A 7,840-nucleotide genomic window follows, 5' to 3' on the forward strand; every position below is an offset into this window, starting at 1 on the left:
ACACTTATCGATACAATGTTGGTCAAAAGCTAAAATTTTCTCAGAGTCCATAAAGACAGTCCTGATCGTTCATCACAGTAAAATAGCAGTGTTTTTGCTCAGTGTCTGAGCAGTAAAAGAAAATGCACACGGAAGTAGTGGATTTCCATGCAGTCTTGAAGAAGTAGTGTTGTCCTTCCAACGGAAAGACAGTGCTGACTCTTGACATGCTGACAGGTAATGGGCCACAACAGAGCAAACCCACAGCAGAGTCAGTCGAAGTTTTAAAGAATATTGGTAGGTAGGTCGTCACAGAGTAGACCCATTGTAGTCCTGGTAGAGATTACGGTATTGGTGGGCCACCAGAGGTGCAGACCCACTGCAGTCCTTGTAGAAATAATGGTATTGGTGGGTCATCAAAGGTATAGACCCACTGTAGTCCTTGTAGAGATGGCCAGCAGCCATCTGTTTGACTGTGCAGGCGCACAATCACCATTGAAGAGTCTTGCTGATAATATAGCAAGTCCATAACCACAACTTGTGCACTCACAAAAATTGTTTTTGAAATGTCCTTAGAACCAGCAATGCTGTTATCCAGTCCCTTACTGAATTATTAACACATGTGCAAACACTATCAGTCCCTACTTCTCACATATTGTCCATATACTATGACCAACAGAAACATGTGCAGTGAAATGTAATTTACAAGTTACTTAATTTGATGAACTGGTGTCAATTACAATTTTATAACATAAGAATACAATAACAAAGGTACAAAATACATCTTTAAAGAACATAACAATACAGATAACATTTGCAGTAATACAGGCTTTACAAAAGAATCGAAATAGCAAATACATCAGTGTTACAAAAATTACGACATAAGTACATACATAAAAGATCAGAATAACTTTTGAAACACCAACTTCACACATGAGCATTAGAACAAAACAGAATAAATAATGTGTAAACGTCTTTACGAAGTAAATAACTTGTTATTAATCCAAATTATATTTGAGGATAACAGTATTCCTCATCATAGTTCATGTAGCTGAGTATTAAAAAAATTCTGCAACATAAGTTTTATCAGATAAACATATAAATACCGGTAGAACAAAAATACACAAGGGTACACAAACGCATAGTGGGATAACAGAAGGAAAGGACAGGGTTTGTTTTCAGTGTAACATTTGGTACTGCAGTCCAACTCAAAACTTCATTCTGTAGATCTTTCATCATATCTCAAGATCTGTTTCCACCAAAAATATCCTATCCAAGCATGCTTTCTGTATTTTGTTCACACCCTCTTTCAAAAATAGTTTTTATCCACTGTACACTACTTTTTTTTGGCCAAATCATTTCTTATAGCTTCTCAATGCATTTCTTCCAATTCATCACAACTTGTTCTCTTTTATGACCTACCCCATCTTAAGCTAACTTAAAGCTACTGAGCTCAGATGCTAAACTAAGGGACGAGGCAATGCAGCAGCACAAAACAATTAACGCAAACAGCAATGATAAAAAAATGGAAATTGGCAAAAAAAGGCAGCAATATTACATCTAATATAAGGCAATGCGCAGCAAACAAGAAAAATAAATCAGTAATAAAATTGGCTTAACCTAGTAATACAAAGTGACATTCAGTAGCACTATGTATGGCAAACAGCAGCAGCAAATGCTATAACTTATACCTAAATATGACAAAGCTCAAGCAAAAAAAAAAAAAAATTACGGTAAAGACAACAATGCAGATAAGGGAAATGTATATTCACATATTAATATCTATGTCATTAAAGTGGTGCACTACAAAAACTTATTGTAAAAAAAAAATATTACTATGTACTTGAAATGAAAATTCTGTGTGCAATTCCTGCCGAGGGAAATGTCTTTTTGAGCTCCTTCGTTTTGTTTCTTAAGTACATCATAAAGTTATTATTTACTGAATCTGTAGGCATAAAATATTTATATTAGTACATCCATTAAATTTTATAGTAACCAATGCTGCAGCGCAGCTAGAAACTAGGTATTAAACAAAATAGGCAAAGCAAGGCGTGAAACGTCATTCACTAGCCATATGGCGTTTCATAATGCAGTAAACAATCTTTCAACTAACAAGACAATAGACGTGAAATGTTTCTCGTCGTTTCATTAGGCATTTTAATAAATATCATCAATTAAGAGCTCCACAGTATAATCATACGTTTTCAAGTTTGTGCGTGTCGTATTTGCGATGCTTTCTACAAAGGAATGAATGTCAATAGCGAGGATAATGGCCTCTTTTTTTTTTTCCTTCCTTGTGCCTCTGAAAGGCACACACTAATGGCTTGTTTCCAGGTGGCTGTCGCACAGCTGGGTGCCCACGACGCATTACGTGCACGTGGTCACTCAACTTTCTTACCGAAATATTTACGACACCAGTTTCCGCTACAGTGGCAGTCTCATACAAAAATATTTTCACAGGTTGAGAGTTTGCGTTACAAATGTGTAGAAAATAAAATCCTATAAATATAACAGTGTCCAAAAAATTTTCGTCGGCATTGTAATACATTCACGTATTTACATACATTTCATAACTTTTAAAGTACGATTCTTGGTTTCCAACAACCTTTTTCACAAACCAGAGTCCCTAACTACTACTTTTTATTCCTTACCTTATTCGTCGACACTTCTTCAATATTTCATCATAAAAGATACGTAGCATAAACAAATAACTCATATAGAATCAGCTTATTGATCATAAACATGCCGCAACAGCATAATACACATCGTCATCGTAATAATAACATCATAACACCTCAGTCAAATTCTCAAAATCGTCGTAGCTTCCTCCAATAATTTCAAACCTTAAAAAAAATTCTCTGCTCATGTCAAAAGTGTCATCTGCCTCAAACGCACTTTAAAAATCATGATCCCATTCCAAATACATCATTCAAAGCTCTCATAGTATCACAATGGTTCCGAAATAATATGAAAATTTCACAAAGTACAGAAAAATACAATTTCATAAGTGTGAAGTTATCAAACGGTGTAATTACGTAAACATCTGTCACTGATGTAGTAAAATAAATGTTTGTCTCTCTCAGTTAAATGATCAGATAGCTGTGTAATTTATGTGTTAGAGAAATAGGGTACCGAAGCTTAAAGTAGTATAAGCAAATACCATATTGGCTAGGGCTCCTTGTGCTTGCCAAACACATGGTACTCAAAATAAGCGTGTACCCCCCTGAGGATTAATGTAATTATATCCTCAGGTGTTACATATTACAGCAATGGAATGAAATGTATCACGGAAAACCTTTGTATCATTGTACTTCAAATATCTTTAAAAATAAATGTTTTGAGTACAAAATTAATCACTCAACTATGTGAACTGTAGCGCTAAACTGTGCGTCGTGTTTTAAGATAATCTCTGTGGAAGTGTCGTAGTTATCGTCCTCCGAAAGCTAAGTTCTGCAGAAGTCAATGTATTTACCTCATGATAAACAAAAGTGAATTGTTTTGCGTATAGATATCGTAGTTATTACGTACCTTATCGTGATCAAGAAAGTACCATAATGTAACGTATTGTTGTGCTACGGAAAAGGCTGTCTCATTGTAGCTGTACCATATAAGTTACTACTAAAACATGTTTTCCTTTCCAGAAGAATTCAGAAAAACTGTGCAGATATAAAACAGATACACCGCAAAAGCACAATGTAAATTGTGTCACACATTAGTAGCGTCGTGATATAATCGTATAGTTATCAAAGAAACCAAATGCTAAGTCATCTTTAATCTCACAGAATGTACTTCAAATAAAGAATGTATTTTCAAGTAAACCAAAATGTTGCATTAAAATCTCATTAGCAGTACTGGTAAATGTTCTAAGTATGTACGCCTTATTGTCGTTACGTAATCGTGCAACTAACAAGCAAGAATGTACACACACAATAACACTGTGACGTCTGTTCACTATAACAATGCACTCGTAAATACTGTCTAAATATGTTCCGTAGGTTCTAGACTGGATAGTAAACTTCAAACATTGTTGCATATTAAGAGTTTATAAGTCTGACAAAGCATACTGGTAATGTGAAGTGAACAGCTTTATGGCAAAGACAAAGCAGATTATCTTTCAATAAACGGTTTTACATGTGAAATGTGGTGTAAACCTTTACTCTTCCTACTATGCAAAGCTCGAGCTTCAACGGGATTATCATGTCGTATACATCGGTAGAGAATGATAAAATTTTTCTCAAGGTTAGCGTCTGTGTTATTTTTCTCTGAGCCAGCCGGCGCACGAAGCTGCCTGCGGTGTGAGTCACTGTCTGTCTCTTTGTTGGCGCGCGCCGTTATTGGGATTAGGAGACCTAACTTCTACAAATTCACCTTGCCGAGAGGGCCCAGCTCTTTTTGAATCCCGCCAGTTCTGATGAAATTCCGGTCTGTCGTTATAATTATATCGTCTGTCGTCATGTCGGTAGTTCCTGTAATTTCTTTCTTGTCGGTTAAGTGGTGGAGAATTTCTCCCTGAATCGTAACTGCGCGCTGGACCGTTGCATCTGACGTCATTCTGCCTCCCTTAATAATAATTGTTTTGGTTCCCATATTGTCTGTTTCTATGGTTATCTCTGTCATATTCATTACTACGGAAATGGGATCTTTCTCTGTAACTATTATTCTTCCAACGGTTGTCATATGGGTGATGTCTGTTTTGGTCACGATTTGTGTTGTGAGAATAGCCTTGCCGTGTCCAGTTATTGTTTCTTTCACGGATGTGACCTGTAATTGTTGTGTTCCTGTTACCACGTTCCGCGATTGTCAGTATCAATTTCCAATTCGTGTAACAATCCGTGAAAAGCCTCAATGTCATCTTTGCAACGTCCTGCCAAAATAATACGTCGTAAATGTTCCGGTAATTTGATTAAGCAAATGCGGATGAGTTCTGAGGGGCTGTATGGGTTTGACAGGTACTGATTCTTGTGCAACATGTTTTCAAAATATTTCACAAGAGTGGAAAATTCAGATTGTTCGAAATGTTTCATCATTATGATGCCATGTTTTACTCGGTCTTGTGTAGCTTGAGACCAATATGCTGAGAGGAAGGCATGATAAAATTCTCCTACACTGTGGCAATCGTGAATGACCGATCGCATTCTTACAGCTGGTTCATCCTCCAAGTAGCCACACATAAATTCTAATCTGTGTTCTAATGACCATTTGGGAGGAAAACAACGAGAGAATTGATGAAGCCACGCTTGTGGATGAATGTCGTTGCCAGAATTCTTAAATGTTTTGAATTTACGTGTAGTAATGAACAGCTTATAGTCAAAATCATCATGTCGGCGAGTCGCGTGTCGGTCATTGTTACATCGTTTCGGCGGTTCCATCTCAAAATTCAGTGTACCTTGCCAATTTCTTTCATGATTTCCGAAATGCCCTGTGTTATTATTTTGTGGTTGTTCTGTGTTGCTATGTCCCTCTTCCCGTACTGGGGCGCGAGTGTCCTCTGAAATACGTAATTCTTGTATTACTTGAGCCAACTGATCTTGTACTTCACGCATTTCTCTTTTGTACTGTGTGTTGATTTGATTTTGATTCTGTTTGAATTTTCTAATTTGTACATACTCTTCAGTGTCCGTGAAGGCTACAGGTTTTGTGTAATTCAGATCATCATCTACCTTTGTAGATAAGTTAGTGAACTGATCTGAAAGTTCGGCTACTTTATCCGATAGTGAAATTATTTCCTCTGTGTGTCTTTCTGAACCAAATTTCAGAGTATCTACTGTGTCCTTTAAGTTCGCTTGAGTTTTTGCAAGTTGCGTAACTGAATCGGTAGATGCAACTGAGTCAATTTTAGGTTGCAAGGTCTCATGATTATCAAGAACAATAGTTTGCAGTTCTTTTATGGCTGCTTCGTGATTCTGTAATGCATTTTCACGCCGCGAAAAAATAGGTTGGAAATGCTCACAAATTTGTGTTTTTACGTCATTACAGACATTTTGACATTTCGATTCGATGTTATGTAACTCATTAGTTAAATCTTCACGTGTTTGTTCAAGTGTGGTGTCTAGCTTTTGAAGCTTTTGTTCCATTGTGTCTAACGTCTGAAGATTTTGTTCCATTGTGTCTAACTGTTGCTGTGTTTGTCTCTGATTTTGTTTCATTTGCTGCATTAATTGCAATAATAATGTATTAGTGTCTGGAATCTGTTCCTCTATTATTTTCGGCAGTGCATTTGCACCGGCAAAATTCACATTTTGACAAGGAGAAAATGTGTCTTGACTTATTTGAGAAAACTGTGAGGAGGCAAAACCTGAATGTACAGTATTTCCTAGATTGTGTCCTGTCGTTTCGGATTCCTGACACGAGCTGTTGCCCACCGATCGATCGATAATGCTTCCCTGTTCACTAATTGTTTCACTGTCTACACCATTATTTGCAGCCCGCTCCATTTCGCTATGCACTATTACCAAATTACTACTTTGAACATTAGTTAATTCATTACATGGTGGCGCTAACATACTGCTTTCGTCTTCACTGTCATTTCTCAGTTTGCTTTGGAGCCTAGTATTACGTGTTTCACACGCCACACAGAAAAACACAATTTGAAGAGCAAAAATAAGAGAGCACTGAAAATAATATCTAGTTAATTGCAAGCGCAGCTGCGAAATGCTTGCTGCAAATCTACATGCATGCCACAACTGTTTTACTGTACAACAATGAAAGACTACAACTACAAAGGAGATTCTCTCTACAATTACGCGCTAGCAATAAACAAAGTCTACACTTATTACACAAACTACAAGAAAAAAATCAGAAGATTCCAGTGAGGTATCCTCGGCTAAGGGTCGACATATGAAACGTCCCCTTAGAAAAATTATACACGACTGTGCTTAAACTTACACACAATAGTTTTTAGCGCAACGCAATCTGACTTTCAATAATCCCTACAAGAGAATGGCCCCGACTAACATTAACCTATATGTTCCACAAATCACTTACCTCACAAAAATCTTCGTTATTCGAACTACTGCAATACAGCGAGCGCCACTACTGCCAGCTAACTAAAAGATTCAGACTACGAACTCACTAACTACTGATAGGCACAGCTAGCAAATGAAAGATTTTAATAGAGAACAATGTATTTACCTTAATAGTCATAATATATATAGCAGTTCATGACACCAATTCTTACAAATTTCAAAACTCCGCTCTCTCCCCACGTCCACCACTGCTGGCGGCTCACCTCCAACTGCGCAACGCTACTCGCTGTTAGCATCCAGCTGCCGCTGCCCAACACTACAATGGCAGACAACAATGCAAACTAGCCACAGACTGCACACGGCACAGCCAGTGATTTTTCATACAGAGCGCTAGTGGCGTTACCAATAAGAAAACGTAAACAGCCTACTTACAACCTCAGGAAAACTATCAAGGACTTGTCGAATCCGTGTCACACAGAATCGGAGCTGTATTTCGTTCCAAAGGTGGACTAACATGCTATTAAGCAGGAAATCATAAGATGAAACTTCCTGGCAGATTAAAACTGTCTGCCGGACCGAGACTCGAACTCGGGACCTTTGCCTTTCGCGGACAAGTGCTCTACCAACTGAGCTATCCAAGCACGACTCACGGCCCGTCCTCAGAGCTTTACTTCTTCCAGTATCTGTGAGCTGTGAGGACGGGGCGTGAATCGTGCTTGGGTAGCTCAGTTGGTAGAGCACTTGCCCACAAAAGGCAAAGGTCCCGAGTTCGAGTCTCGGTCCGGCACACAGTTTTAATATGCCAGGAAGTTTCACATCAGCGCACACTCCGCTGCAGAGTGAAAATCTCATTCTGGAATCATAAGATGAATTATTGCACACAAGAAATTTTATTC

The 7,840-nt window shown here is 37.9% G+C and overlaps 1 non-coding gene across 1 annotated transcript; it reads right to left on the reverse strand.

Moving 5' to 3' along the window:
- Nucleotides 1–7,511: 7,511 nt before the first annotated feature.
- On the reverse strand, nucleotides 7,512–7,586 carry Trnas-cga (transfer RNA serine (anticodon CGA)). Its single transcript has one exon. It is a non-coding gene; the product is annotated as a tRNA-Ser (tRNA).
- Between the last annotated feature and the right edge of the window lie 254 nt (nucleotides 7,587–7,840).

Source organism: Schistocerca gregaria, chromosome 2 (genome assembly GCF_023897955.1).
Source record: "Schistocerca gregaria isolate iqSchGreg1 chromosome 2, iqSchGreg1.2, whole genome shotgun sequence".
NCBI lineage: Eukaryota > Metazoa > Arthropoda > Insecta > Orthoptera > Acrididae > Schistocerca > Schistocerca gregaria.